At 37.9% G+C, this 15,396-nt stretch overlaps 1 long non-coding RNA gene across 1 annotated transcript; it reads right to left on the bottom strand.

Moving 5' to 3' along the window:
• Nucleotides 1-7,612: 7,612 nt before the first annotated feature.
• On the bottom strand, nucleotides 7,613-8,115 carry LOC135125569 (uncharacterized). The gene is made up of 3 exons (XR_010279898.1): nucleotides 8,008-8,115; nucleotides 7,755-7,951; nucleotides 7,613-7,697 (listed from the first exon to the last, which is right to left on the bottom strand). It is a non-coding gene; the product is annotated as an uncharacterized LOC135125569 (long non-coding RNA).
• Nucleotides 8,116-15,396: the final 7,281 nt, after the last annotated feature.

Raw genomic sequence — 15,396 nt, 5'->3', positions numbered from 1 at the left:
CCTTTAACTCCTTGGTTATACGTTTCGGCCACCCTTTTTTGAATATATTTCAACACCTTACTTAATGCCTTGTCCTTCACAGTCTCCGACGCGATACAAGCACTGTCGATGGGTAGGTCTGAGTTAGAAAAAATATAATTAAAATAAGTATAGTCAGCAGCTGGTTCCGTAAACTCGTCTGCTACTGGTAACCGCGACAACGCATCGGCATTATTATCCATTGACTTGATAAACCTAATATCGTACTCATAATTCGCTAATATTAACGCCCAACGCTGTAAACGATTCGCCGCTAAAACTGGTAAACCTCGTTTAGGGCCAAAAATTGTAACCAAAGGCTTATGATCTGTCTGTAAAATAAACTTATGACCAAAAAGATATTGATGAAATTTAGTAACACCGAATATAATTGCTAAAGCCTCCTTCTCTAACTGACTGTATTTCCTTTGCGCGCACGATAACGTTCGAGAAGCGAACGCTATTGGATATTCGACATTATTTACTACATGCGAAATAATAGCTGCAACCCCATGCTCTGATGCATCAGTCGTTAAAACTATTGGCAATGTCGCATCATAGTGCGCTAACACTCGATCTGATGTCAATATTTCTTTTACTTGCACGAAAGCCCGTTCGCAATGCTCCGACCACACAAACTGTGAATCCTTCTTGAGCAATTCATATAATGGGTGCAACAGACTCGCATTATTAGGTATAAATTTATTGTAATAATTTACCAACCCTAAAAAAGCTTTCACTTGCTTAACATTCTGCGGTCGTGGAGTGTTCTTGACATCTCTCACCTTATCCTCACAAGGATGTAACCCAGTCTTGTCAATCACGTATCCTAAATACGTTACCCTATCTTGGAAAAATGCACATTTCGAAAATTCAATGGTTAACCCGCAATGTTGTAATCTAGTCAACACCGCGTGCACTCGCTCTACATGCTGGCTAAAATTCTCTCCCGTAATCAAAATATCATCGAGAAAACAACACACCCCATCTAACCCTTGTAAAATCGTCTCCATTATTCTTTGAAACTTGGATGGTGCACATGCTAGCCCGAACGGTAAGCGCGTGTACTGAAATAACCCCTTATGCGTCGAAATTGTCGTAATTTCTCTTGACTGTTCATCTAACCCTATTTGCTGATAAGCTCGTGAAAGATCTAACTTCGTGAAGGTTTCTCCTTTCAATTTTGCAAACATTTCCTCAATCCTAGGTAAAGGAAACAAATCCGCCTCTACCGCTAAATTTGCTGTGATTTTATAATCAGCACATATCCGTACGTTCCCCAATGACTAAAATTAACCGGTTGTAAAATTCCCAACTTAACTAACCGCTCCAGTTCTTGCTCCACCTTGTCTTTAATTGCAAACGGTAACGGCCTAGGTTTATAAAATTTAGGCTGTGCTTTTTCTGAAATATTTAACCGTATGGTGCTCCTATTGAACAACCCTAACTGATCTGAAAAAACTGTCGGAAATTGCCCTAACAATTCCGCGACGCTCCCATTATTATTATTTGCGGACTCAATTTTATTTAAAAATTCCAGATTAAATTTGTAATAAAAATCTCGACCTAGTAAAGGTGGACCTCCGTTTCTAATGACATACAACTTCAACTTATGGCGCAAATCTTTAAACTTAATTTCTACTTCGACATAACCTAATGGTACAATTTTCTGTCCATTATAATTGGACAACCATTTACCGTCTGACCTTAATGCTAAATTACAAAAATGTTCACTCCAAAACTTTTCAGAAATTACCGACACAGATGCACCACTGTCAAATTCAAACCTTAACTTGTCCTCACCAACTTCGACTTCTACCTGAATTGGCGCGTACCTGACCTCGTTCGTCTGCACCCTGAACATGGTTTCTTCTGCCGCCGTCGACAAAAAATTATGACTTGACCTGCCACCTTTCTTTGAACTTGAGCAAACCGCTGCTAAATGACCTCGAATTCCACAAATATGACATATGTAATTCTGATAACGACACTTACTGACATGGTGTCCCTTTTTACCGCAAACCTTACACCATAACTGCGATCCTGACTTGGCTGCTAGCTGGGAAGTAGCCCCAAATTCCGCCTTTCCTGTCACACGACCGTTGCCTCTTCTTAAACTTTTTGACTCTCTTCCCTGGCCTTGTGACTCTCTCCAACTTTTTTGATGAGACAACTGGAACATTTCCGCCTCTTCCTTCTTCCGGGACCTTTCTGAGTCCAATACATAACGGTGCCTCGACGCCTCCTTACTAGCCGCAATATCGACACTTTGCTGCAACGTGAGGTTACTCACATCTTCCTCCAATAAGCGATCTAAAATAACTCCTTCGCCAAGCCCCATGATAAAGCGATCTCTCAGTACCACTTGGAGTTCCGCCCCGAACTTGCACTTCGACGCCAAATGTCGGATTCGGGACGCCCACTCGACTATCTCTTCGTCTCGCCCTCGCACTGCATGATAAAACTTATACCTCTCTGGGAAATGTAACTTGGGGGGGACAAAATGCTTGTCAAACAGTGTAATCAACTCCCTGAATGTTTTCTTCGTTGGATCTTCTGGAACACATAGATTCTCCAGCAACTTGTATGATTCTTCAGTGCAACAATTGATCAGTAGAGCTTGTTGAATTTTGTCGTCTGTGATGTTGTTCACCACAAAATATTGCGTCAACTGAGTATAAAAAATCTTCCAGTCTGAATTGAGTGTAAACTGCCTCAGATGACCCACATTCGTAAATCTTGCCTCACTTGATTTCGTATCTTCGCCGCCCATCTTGTTTTTTTCTTCCAACGCTTAACTGCCACGTGGCCACCGCTTATTCACTCTCTCTTTAACTTACGCCGATCTGTCCATAATTTTCCTCGTCGCCACTGTAGTGTTTCTTAAATAAAACTCCATAGTTTCCTTGCCTTATTTAATACCCGCGATTATGTACAATTAACGAAACACAACTTCTCTAACTTAACGCTCTATTCGACGGCCATCATTGCTCTGCTGCTCTAGCGCATGCTCTGCACGGCGTGCGCCCACACCTATGCAACTACCTACACCACACTTAGGTTCATTAATTATTTGATTATCATCCAAGTCCGGGGTAAATGAAGGAGAGGGAATTAAAGATGGACGGAGATCTCTTCGATTTCTTCTGAGGTTTCCGATTGGACCGTGTAAGATCTTGGCTTTTCATGCTTCTCCACTAGTCTTCCGGGTATCCATTCTCTTCCTTTCCTTATTATTACATTCTGATTTTCTCTGCACTCTGGTAAATCTCTTGCTGTTTGGTCGTAGTATAATTTGGTCTTTCGTCGTTGGAATTCTTTCTTCTTTTGGATCTGGTTGTCTATTCTCGGTTTTAATCTTCTTGATACCACTGGGATCTTCTCTCGTAATGGTCTATTCAACATCGCTTGTGCTGGTGAGCAATTGATACCTTTAATTGGAGTATTCCTGTATGCTAACAGTAGAGGGTAGATTGAGGTGTGCTCTTCATATGCTTTTCTCAGTATATTCTTGGAGATTTGGACAGCTCGCTCCGCTAGGCCATTCGATTGAGGATATCTTGGACTCGACGTGGATAGTGTGATATCCCATGTTTCTGCGAATTGTTTAAAATTGTGGCTGTTGAATGGCATGTTGTCGGATACCAATTCTTCTGGTGTGCCATTCCTCGCAAATATTTCTTCAAATTTTACGATTAATTCTCCGGCTGTTTTGTAGTGTAATTTAATTATTTCTATCCAATTGGAGTAATAGTCAATTATAACTAGAAAATCTGTGTTTGCGAATGTTAAAATATCTGCTGCGATCTTCTTCCATGCTCGATTGGGATTTCGTGTGGTATAAGTGTTTCCTTTTTGTTCTGATGTTGAAATTTCTGACAAACCGGACATCTGGCGACAGTTTCTTCAATGTCTTTGTTTATTCCAGGCCAATATACAGTCGATCTTGCTCGTAATTTACATTTTTCAACTCCTTGATGACCTCGTGTATTTGCTGAAGTAGTTCATCTCGTAATTCGAAAGGTATTACGACTCTATCATGTAAAAATAATAAGTTGTCGTCGACTGAAAGATCGGTTTTTAGTTTCCCGTATTGTAGTAAGTAATCGGGTACTTCGTGCTTTTCTTCGGGCCATCCTTCTTCATGGTACCGTATAACTCGTTGCAAGACTCGGTCTCTCTTTGTTGCTTCTTGGATTTTCTTTCTCTTCTTTGTTGATACTGCTAAATGTCTTGAGATACTGTGTACAACAGCTTCCATTTCAGGATCATCTTCTACTTTGTCTTTCAAGAATGCTCTAGACAGCGTGTCTGCAATGTGTAGATCTTTTCCAGGTATATAGACTAATGAAAAATCGTATTTTAGTAATTTCAGAAGCATTTTTTGAATTCTCGCTGTTGTTTGCGTCACATCTTTCTTTACTATTGCTAACAGCGGTTTGTGATCAGTCTGTACCGTGACATGTTGACCATAGATGTAATAGTGAAATTTTTCCAAACAATATACAACTGCTAACAATTCCTTCTCAATCTGTGCGTATTTTGTCTCGGTCGAGGTTAACGCTCGGGACGCGTATTCCACTGGCTGGTTATTCTGCATAAGACAACATCCTATTCCTGCTTTAAATGCGTCGATTTGGATTGTTATTTTCGCTGTTGGATTGAAAAATTTCATCGTAGGGGAATCTGAAAGTAGTTTTTTTAATTTACCGAAGGCTCTGCTCTGCTTCTCTTCCCAATGCCAAGACACATCTTGTTTTACTAATTCTCGTAATGGACCATTTACCGTTGCCACGTTGGGGATAAACGGTGCTAAGTAGTTAATCATTCCGAGGAATCTTTTCACTTCTTCTTTACATTTCGGTTCTTCCATCTGGGTTATGGCCTTTACTTTGTTCGGATCTGGCATCATACCCGTGTCAGTTATTACATTTCCCATATATTTCACTTGACTCACTTTGAATTGTATCTTTTCTTTATTAATAGAGAGCGGATTGTATGAAATTTGCATATCCGTTATTTTTTGCATATAAGTCTTGATATTTAATATGTGAACGAATCATGCTAATTAAAAGTAATACAGCTATAAAAAAATTGCATATTTGCATATATTTGCCTTCTGCTGCATATTTCACGTAACGGGTGCATATTTTGCATTTTTATCAATTTTTGTGCTAATTTGAAAAAAAAAGTCATTCTATCGACATTTATCTAGAAAAACGAAATTTCATGAATCATATTGCAAATATTGTCCTGAGCTTCAAATAACTAGTAAAGGTTTGGGTTTTATGGTAGTTTGGAGAAACCACCGGGTGTTAAGCCATTCTTCCAGGTAAATTCGGGCTCTAATTACTTTACATGTGTGTTAATATGTCGAAGATAACTCAAATTAATTTACGGATTAAACCTTTTCCTGAACCTATTCTTCAAGAAGGAACTGTTTTGTCGCGTCTGCTCTAAACCGGTAAGGATTTTTATATCTGTGGACGTAGTACACAGTTTTTCTATACCAAATATACTTTAGAATCATCGGAAAACTTTTGGTTAGAATATTTCGAAAAATATTTAAAAATAAATTGTTACCAAAATAGTAATTAAATAGTCGATTACTACTAATTTTGTAATTTGTAAATAAATTTAGTTCGGTTATTACGCTTTTTTTTTAGTTTTTGGAGCATATGCAGCTGCATATCTCTGCATATATTAAGAAAGTTACTGCATATTTGCATAAATTTGGTGCATATCATATGATCATATTTGCTGCATATTTTCCCCTCTCTATTTATTAAATTTGACGTTGTTTCTCTCTGCTGTTTTTATTACTTCCTTTAAAATCCTATCGTGTTCTTCTTCACTCACTGCTGCAATAATTAGGTCGTCGAAAATCACTTGGACTCCTTTAATGTTCCCAAAAATTCTAAATTCCATCTTCTGAAAAACTTCCGGTGCAGATTTTATACCAAAAGGCATTCTTAACCATTCGTATCGTCCAAGACAAGTGTTGAAACAGCATAAATCAGCACTTTCTTTGTCAAGTTGGATATGCCAAAAACCTGGGGCCCTATTCTTGAACTCATGCGACTTCAAGTCGTATACGAAAATCGTCGCATGGTGATTTCGTATGCGAAAGATGAAAGTCGCACGCTCTGTATTCTTGAGCGCTAGACGAATACAATTTCGCATGCGACGTATTTGCGTACAGTCGTAGATAAGTTCATACGGCCTAGATGATGCTTTGCTGTCAGAAACCACTATCGACCAATGGAAGATGAGAGGGAAAATTTAACGTTTTAAGTACAACAAAGATTAATTGGAAGTCCCGCAAGTTAATAATATGGAATTTATCGGTTTTACTGTGAATGTTATGTTAACTATCAAGTGATATCAATATAACTGGAAACAGCAAATAATATCATTTGTTTTTAATAACATAATTCTTTATGTTTTATTCTAAAACATGTGTCCGGTATAAAAATGTATTAAATCACTTACTAATTGAAGGGTTGAAATTTTCCTAAAGACGACTTTCTCTTTTCTCAAAAAGACAGTTGGGACGGAAGGGTGAATGTTATCAGTTTAGAAGAACTGGTGGAAGAGAAAAAAAAAAGAAAATTTTACCCGAAGAAAAACCCCAATTTTCTAGAAAGCGGAAAGCCCGTCCCGCAGAACGATTAGAAACAAGAGTCTAAAAGCATCAGAGCAGTTGGTCAAACTGACCACGGAAAATAACAAAATGAAAGAAAAATATTATGAAAAAAAAATTCTTTTATTGGAGCGGCAAGTAAAGGCCAAAGAAGAAATCGCAGAATCGCTGAAAATAATCGCTAATAGGTTAAGGAGAAATAATGGTAGTCTATTATAAAATAATAAATATATTTCATTTATTTTCAAAAATAATTTCTTATTATTCGAGCTTGCATTGTGCTCCCTGCAGCAAGTTGCGGGTTGACTCGCTCGTTATGTGCAATTTGCTCATCATTGATATTCATACCAAAATCCACTTCTACCTCATCGTTGTCTTCTGGTTCTTCTACATTATTACCAATGCACATATTGTGCAATACTACACAGGCCTTGATTATTTTTCCCGCTTTTTCGGGGTGGTAATGCAACACTCTGTGTTTAAGCAAACACCTAAACCTCATTTTCAAGACACCATTACACCTTTCGATTATAGATCGTGTCCTTTTCTGCGACTCGTTGTATCTACCTTCAGGGGTATTTGGGACGGCATTTTGAATTGGCGTCATGAGCCATGGCCTAAGAGCATATCCTGAATCAACTGCGTAAAAAATATTTTTTGCCTGATTTATATGAAATGTTGCTTAATATTTACCTAAAACATAATAAGTCGAATGACCTCGAGTATGCAAGTTTTGTAGGAAGTGTAGCACGTTGCTATTGTTCCATATAAAACTATCATGGGTGCTTCCAGGATATCTTGCATTTACATTCAAAATGCGCAGGTTAGCGTCACATACCTATATATAAGACATATTGTTAATGTTACTTTATTTTTTATCATACTGACCAATTGAACATTTATGGAGTGGTAATTTTTTCTGTTCACATAAATATGTTCTGGATACACTGCGTCATTTGATTTTGGAGCTACAATTGCAACATGTGTGCAATCTACACAACCAATGACCCCCGGAAACTGGTATCGCTGATAAAACCTGTTAGATATTATATTGATATTCACATAATTAAGATAAAAATATAAAAAAACCTACTCATTTCGTATATTATTAAGTTCTCTAAAATTTTGGGGAAATTTAACCCACTCATCAAAAATTTGGGGTTGATTTAGAGCCTCAACGACTTCATTGATGCACCGACTTGTGGAAGCCTGACTGACAGCACTATTCACATTTTTACCAATGTCAAGCTGGTAGCTGCCCGAAGCAAAAAATCTAAGTGCTGTTAAGACCTGTAAAATATAAAAATACTAAATACAACAATTTATAAAAGTCTTATATAATTTACTTTTACTGATGTGTCCAATGCAGAGCACCTCGTTTGTGGTACAATGTAGGGGTCCACCAAGTCAATGATATTTTGTGCTAATTCTTTTGTCATCCGGTACATCTTTAAAAATGCTGCATCAGAAAGCAGTTGAAATGAATCGTCTCGCGTGTGAAAACGCGGAGGTCTGTGTCGTTGTGCTACTATTTCAATTTCTTCTTCGGCATTTAAAACGGCTTGTTGAAATAAATCACCCATTTTCTGTTCACACAACATATCTCCATATTGTAAAAAGAAAACACTGTAATTTTACTTACTTTTCGATAAATCGGCAATTACCTAAAGGCACTTTTTTTTTATTCACACAATCACAACAGAAAATGTAAACATAAACATGTGAGTTAACCTCAAAATCACTCCATCACTCAGTTGTCAGCAATGCGCTTCGCTGAGTTTCGGTACGAGTTCGGTAATAATCGTACCCACTTTCGTATACGAAATTCATTTTCGCTCGGTAAAGACCATGCGTTGCTTTTCGTACGACAAATTCGTATACGACTGACCGTTTTTCGGTTCAAGAATGCGAAGTTTGACAATCGTATACGAAATGAACGATTTTCGTATACGAAAGTGAGTCGCATGAGTTCAAGAATAGGGCCCCTGAACTCATGTCTATTACGGTGAAGGTAGGTAAGCAGAGAAAAATGTTGTGCCCCGGTGGGATTCGAACCCACGTCTCCTTGCTTTCCGGGCAGGTATGCTAACCGCTACACCACGAGACGACTTATTTATTCTCTGCTTACCGACGTGTTATTGTGCCGCCACAGTACTCCCCCCCAGCGACACAGTGCGCGGTCGTGCTGGGGTGCGAAGGAGATAGTTGCAGGCGTCGCCCCTACCACTCTTACGTTCGTCGTTCGAACCCTGGCGGTGCTGCGGACCCCGAACACAGCGGGCACAGGGCGGTGGCAGAAGGATGTTGCGTGCGTGCGTGTTCCCTGTCGGTGGTCACCAATGTAGGTAAGCAGAGAAAAATGTTGTGCCTCGGTGGGATTCGAACCCACGTCTCCTTGCTTTCCGGGCAGGTATGCTAACCGCTACACCACGAGACGACTTATTTGTTCTCTGCTTACCGACGTGTTATTGTGCCGCCACAATCTTTTTTCCCGATAGTTTCGTCACTACGTCTTGTGCTGTCGGAATCATAAAGTGCTCCCTTTTTATGGCTCGATTTAAGTCCCTTGGATCCAAACATAATCTTTGGTCTCCCGTTTTCTTTTCCACGATCACCATACTGTTGACCCAATCCGTTGGATAATCCACTTTTTCTATAATTTCTTGTTCTTATAACTTCTTTAAGGTATGTTTCAATTTAGGTTGAAAGGATAGGGGAATTCTTCGAGGAGGGTGGACAATCGGACTTATCGTTGGATCTGTTTCGATATGATAGTTATAGTCAACCCTACCAATTCCTGTAAATACACTTGGGTACAGTTTTAAAATATCATCAACAGTTTTATATTTGGTACATTCAAGACTATCTACTCGCTTTATTAAATTGAACGTTAGACATGTATCTAATCCTAAAATAGCCTCCGCTTTATCATCATTAACAAGAACAAATTCAATATTTTTTAATTGATTATTGCATTTGCATTGCAGATTTACCTTTCCTGGACTGCACATCGAATTATTACTGTAACACACTAGAACTACATTACATTTAACGATATCATCTTTCGATAGAGACAATTTATTAACATATCGCATTGGCAAAACATTGACTTCTGCTGCAGTGTCAATTTTAAATTTTATAGACACATTATTATGAAATAGTATATCTACATACCAGGGTTTTGCTACCTTGTTAGATGTTTTTAGTTCTGAAACGAAGAAATACTTCGCTTCCTCTTCACTGGGGTCTTCATATTCTTGTATTTCATGGATTCTTCTGTTTCTCGACGCCTTCTGCTGTTCATCGCCAGTCTGCTGTACTCTGCCTCGCTTTTCTTTCTTGCACAGAATGGAAAAATGGTTTCGGCCATTACAGTTGAGGCAAATGCTGGACACTGTCGGACTTCGTGTACACGACCACACTTGGTGCATTCTATTTTCTGACTGCGAGACGGTTCCTTCTTGTTTCTCGAAATATTTTTTTTCATCACGGTGTCCACTCGTTTTATTCCTTTCACTTGTCGGTCGCTCTGCTCAGTTGCGATGCAGTATTTGATGCAATCGTCCAGTAAAATGTTTGTTTCTCGAAGTAATCGACGTTGTAGCCCCTTGACTTGTATTCCATAGATGATACGGTCTCTGATCAGGGTTTCCTTGAGGGAACTAAATTCACACGTACTTGCTTTTGGTTGTAGTCTGCTCAAAAAGCATTCGAATGTTTCTCCTTCACCTTGGGTCACACTGTTAAAGTTGAATCTCTCCACTACCAGATTCTTAAATGGCGCACAGTATTCTTCAAATTTCTTGGTCACCATGGCGTAGACATGCTTATGCGCACCTTCAACCCACTTGAATTGGTCGTAAATTTCTTGTGCGTCGCCTCCCAGCAGGTTTAATAATAAGGCGATTTTTCTTCTGTTGTCGGCTTCATCGAGGTTTGCAGCTAGTAGATACGTTTCCAAAAATGCTGAACCACTTTTTCCAGTCCACGGATGGATTACCTTTAATTTGCAGTGGCGGTGGCTTGTAACCTTCCGCCATTTTCTTCGTTTGTTCTCGGTCACCACGTGTTGCACAACTGTTGCTCGTGAATGCTCGTTTCTCACTCCTCTTATCACTCTTTCTTTTACTTTATTACTTTACTTCACACTTTATTTATACTTTGCTTTACTTCTGACACCATGTTGTATATTTGTTTAATAAAAGAAGGCCATGTCTAGATCGATGCTTTATTATCTGTCCGTCGTACATCAACGGCTCCTTGTGTTCTGTATCGCACATGCGTACATTTACATTGGACACTTGGAACTACCACATTAACTCTACAATTGTTAATAAACCTGTATATCCAAGCGATGCATTTTTTTAATTTTGCAAAATCTGAGAATTTGTTGAAGATCTCGAAGGTGTTATTTACAAGGTTAGAACTACCAGTTTCTGTCTTTGCTTCAGATACTTCGATTAATTGGTGCGCATTACTCGCATCGGCTGCGCTTGAAATATGCAAATTGAGTGGCCCGTGCCACCACAAACTACTTGTTAATAAGTTACGAGTCCCTGTACCTCGGGAAACTAAATCTGCTGGATTGTTATGCGTGTCAATATGTTGCCAAAAAACGTTTTTTGTTAAATTATGAATTTCCTCCACCCGATTTGCTACAAATGTTTTCCAGGTGGTGGAGGGCTTGGATAGCCAAGCTAATACTGTTGTTAAATCCGTATATAAACTTATTCTATCAAAATTTATGTTGGTCGTTTGTAGTACACGATCTGTTAATCGACCAAGTAATAAGGCAGTTCCAAGCGCGGGATTGTCACCGCTTTTAACGGCGCAACATGCGACTTTGACACTAATAAGTTGGTGGTGGAATCACCATTTTTACTGATGCATCTTACGTATACTATTGCGCCATATGCTAATTCTGAAGCGTCTGCAAAACCTAGCAATTCAATACGTACTGGATTTTTTGTAAGGACGTGTCTTGGAACTCTAACTGAATTTAATAACTTAATATCACTTATAAGATTATACCAAAATTTGCGTATATTATCTGGCATTACTTCGTCCCATTCTAAGTTGAACTTCCAAAACTGTTGTAATATTAATTTTGCCCGAATAACAATAGGGCTGACTAACCCAAGTGGATCAAAAATTTTGCAAATTATTGACAAAATTCCTCACTTAGTTAATTTTGTGTTAAATTGACTATCCTCAACCTTATAGAACAGTTCGTCATTGTTACAACTCAAAAATTTGCCCAAGGTTTTTGTTTGCTCGGTATTGTCTAAATTAATTGCACTGGATTGTTGACTATTCGCATTATCAAAAATATTCCTGTCATTTGATGCCCATTTAGTTAATTCTAATCCACCAGTTCTTAATATGAAAGATAATTGTTCATTTAATCGCAACGCCTCTTCCTTTGAATTAGTTCCAGTTGACAAATCGTCTACGTAAAAGTCCCTAGTTATGATTTGAGAAGCTTCGGGGAATTGATTTTTAAATTCATGCGATAATTGATGCAAGCAACGAATTGCCAAGAATGGAGAAGACGTGATCCCATATGTCATGGTTAATAATCTATAAAATTCCAAAGGTTTACTGGGATCATCGTGCCAAAGAATTCGTTGACCATTAACTTGATTTTTGTTAACTAATATTTGCCGATACATCTTTTTAATGTCGGCCTTGATGACAAAATTAAATAATTTAAATCTCGTTACAATACAAAACAAATCTTCCTGAATAGTTGGTCCACTTAGCAAACTGTCGTTCAAGCTCATATTATTAGTCGATTTTGCGCTTGCATCAAAAACCACTCTGATTTTGTTCTCCTTGTAAACTGCATGATGTGGTATGTAATACACATCGGGTTTGTTTAATTCATTAATAGGAATTTGTATCATATGACCTAATAATTTGTATTCGTCCAGGAACTGTTTATAGTTTTGATACAGTGTGGGAAATTTCGCAAATTTTTTCTCCAAATTGAAAAACTTACCCTTTACCATTTCTAAACTATCACCTAGATCAATTTTACTGTGTTTTGTCGGTAATTGTACAATGAACCGTGCTGCGGCATTTCTTTGAAAAGTATTAACAAACGACGATTCACACGGGTCGTTCAGCTGGGGCTTATTGCATTCGTTTATTGCAGGGGTGAGTAAATACGAGTCGACCTCCCTAAAACGTGTTACTTGTTCGGCGATTTGTGAATTATCCCTTGCATTTATTGCCCAATGGCAGGAAGACGAACCCGTTGCATTGTTCACAAGCAATTCTCGCGCAACTAAGTATCCCAAGACAGAATTTTGCAGGTAGATTTTATGAGATTGTAGTTGTATTTTCCCAACCCTTAACAATTCTAAGAATAATTGTGCGCCGAGCAATATAGTATATTATTAGCCAAGGTTGCAAAGCCAAGCATTCTAGACCGAGCGCAAATTAGAACCCGAGACGCGCAGCGTCGAGGGCTCTGAAGCGCGAGGTCTAGAAGTGGCTTTGCAACCGTGGTTAATATACTATTTTTTTCACTAGCAGCCATGAAGCATGCAAATGTCGACTCATTTAGAGGTAGCAAATTCAACTTTTGCGACCACGGGTTCAAAAAGAAGATTGAGGTTATATATGCAATACTTGATGTGATTATTTCTTAAAAAATGAATACATCTGTGATACTAACATTACTTGAGTACACGCATGGTAGTTGATGTGCGTTCGGCTTACAAGAGTGGTGTTGGAGTGGAGTAGAGCGTGGAGTGATAAATAAAATAAATAAAAAATAGAGTGTTAGGGGGTGGTTAGGCGTGCGAACGACACGAACGCAAACAGGAGTACACCTTAATTAAATGTCAGACATTGAGGTTAGCATTTTAGAACTGAATTGTTATCATAATACTAGCAGTTTGTGTTCAAGTGATCAGGCTGCACTACTTATTAACGATGCGTTGTGCAACCATGGCCGTTATACAATATGCCAAAATGATATATTGTGAAGATTCATCAGATGAAGACGATAGAGTACTGGAAAAAATTGAAAATTATGCAGAGTACACAGTTCCACATATGACGGACAGAAAATTTCAAAGACATTTTCGAATGAACCCCGAAACATTCGAAGATTTGTTAAGAAAAATGCATGTGGTGTATAATGACAACCACTATAAACATGTTGGTTTTCCTAGAACAGCAATGGAAAAAGAAACACTCATTATGATTTGGTATCTGGGAAATATCGAATGTTTTCGGTGCGTATCTACATTTGGTAATCTTAAGTATGATTTCATTTCCAACATGTAGATCAGTCGCAGAACGATTTGGGGTCAGCAAGTCTACTTGCTGGGATATACTATATCGAACTTGTAATATACTCTTACAAGTTAACAAAAAATTTAAAATAATTTGGTGGCCTAATGAAGAAAGACAAGCGGCAATCAGCTTAAGTTTGTCACAGCAGGGAATTCCAGGTATTAATAAAATGAATTCTAAAATAACAAATATTGTTAATTAATTATTTAAATTTTTGCTTAAGGCATTATCGGTGCAATTGATGGGAGTCATATACCAATTGTTGCTCCTAAAAACTATCCAACTTCATATATCAATCGAAAAAATTATCACTCAGTGTTGTTACAAGGTATTTGTGATAACAACCTCTTGTTTACTGACGTATATGCTGGCGAGGCTGGATCTCTACATGACTATACGCTTTTTAAAAGGTCAGATTTGTATGAACGCATTGCATCTGCTGACACTGTATTTTATAATGACACTCATCTTGTGGGTGATTTGGCTTATAAGTTGGGCCCATATTTATTAGTGGGATTTAAAAATACAGGAAATTTAACACGTCGTCAGAGGAATTTTAATATAATTTTAAATAAGGCACGTGTAATAATAGAAAATGCATTTGCTTTGTTGAAAGGACGTTTTCGCAGACTGAAATTGGTCGAAACAGTAAGATTAGATTTGATATCACTTTTAATTATTTCATCATGTATTTTGCATAATATTAGCATTTTAAATGGAGATGTACTGGATGACATTAATTTAGAAGAAAAGTTGGAAGTTGAACGAGCCAGAAATCCTCACAATAGGCTAGATATTATTGATGAAGCAGCAAATAATCGAAGGGCACAAACAAAAAGACAAAACATATGTAACGCATTACGTATAATTATTTAGAACCAAAGAATATTTTAAATAAACTGTTTACAAACTTAATGTGATTTCTTAATCGTAAGAAAAAAAACAAAATCAAAAACATCTTATATAAGAAAATAAAAAACAAATCTACTTTTTCATCTGCTCCACCATATCTGCAAACAGTTCATTGAATTTGTCTAACCTTGCCATTTTGTCTTCATGCCGTTTTTGGGCTTCAGTGAGACGAGATTTACGCTTTTTGGCAAAAGAGCTCCTAAATGTTTCAGTGTTTCCATTATCTGAATTAGTTTCACAACTTTCACTAGTACCTGGAGTAGTTGGAGCTTCATTATTAACTACAACACCTTTCCTACTACTGCATGTTGCGGCCGGCGTAATTTCGGGTTTTTTAAACATGAGCTCATGCATTACATTAAAAAACTCCCACGAGGTTTGTCTTCCTTTACCTGATGTTTTAGTGTGTAAGAGAATACTTTTGTAAGTACGTTTTAGACTTTTCCATTTAGAACCTATTTGACTGTATACCACTGGTTTGCCAAAGTGTTTTGTGCAGTTTGCAGCAATTGTTT

This window comes from Zophobas morio, unplaced genomic scaffold, assembly GCF_036711695.1.
Source record: "Zophobas morio isolate AGI-343-1 ecotype UQ-CSIRO unplaced genomic scaffold, CSIRO_AGI_Zmor_V1 ptg000009l, whole genome shotgun sequence".
Taxonomy (NCBI): Eukaryota; Metazoa; Arthropoda; class Insecta; order Coleoptera; family Tenebrionidae; genus Zophobas; species Zophobas morio.
The sequence above is the reverse complement of the archived record's forward strand: the minus strand, read 5'-3'. Positions and strand labels throughout refer to the sequence as shown.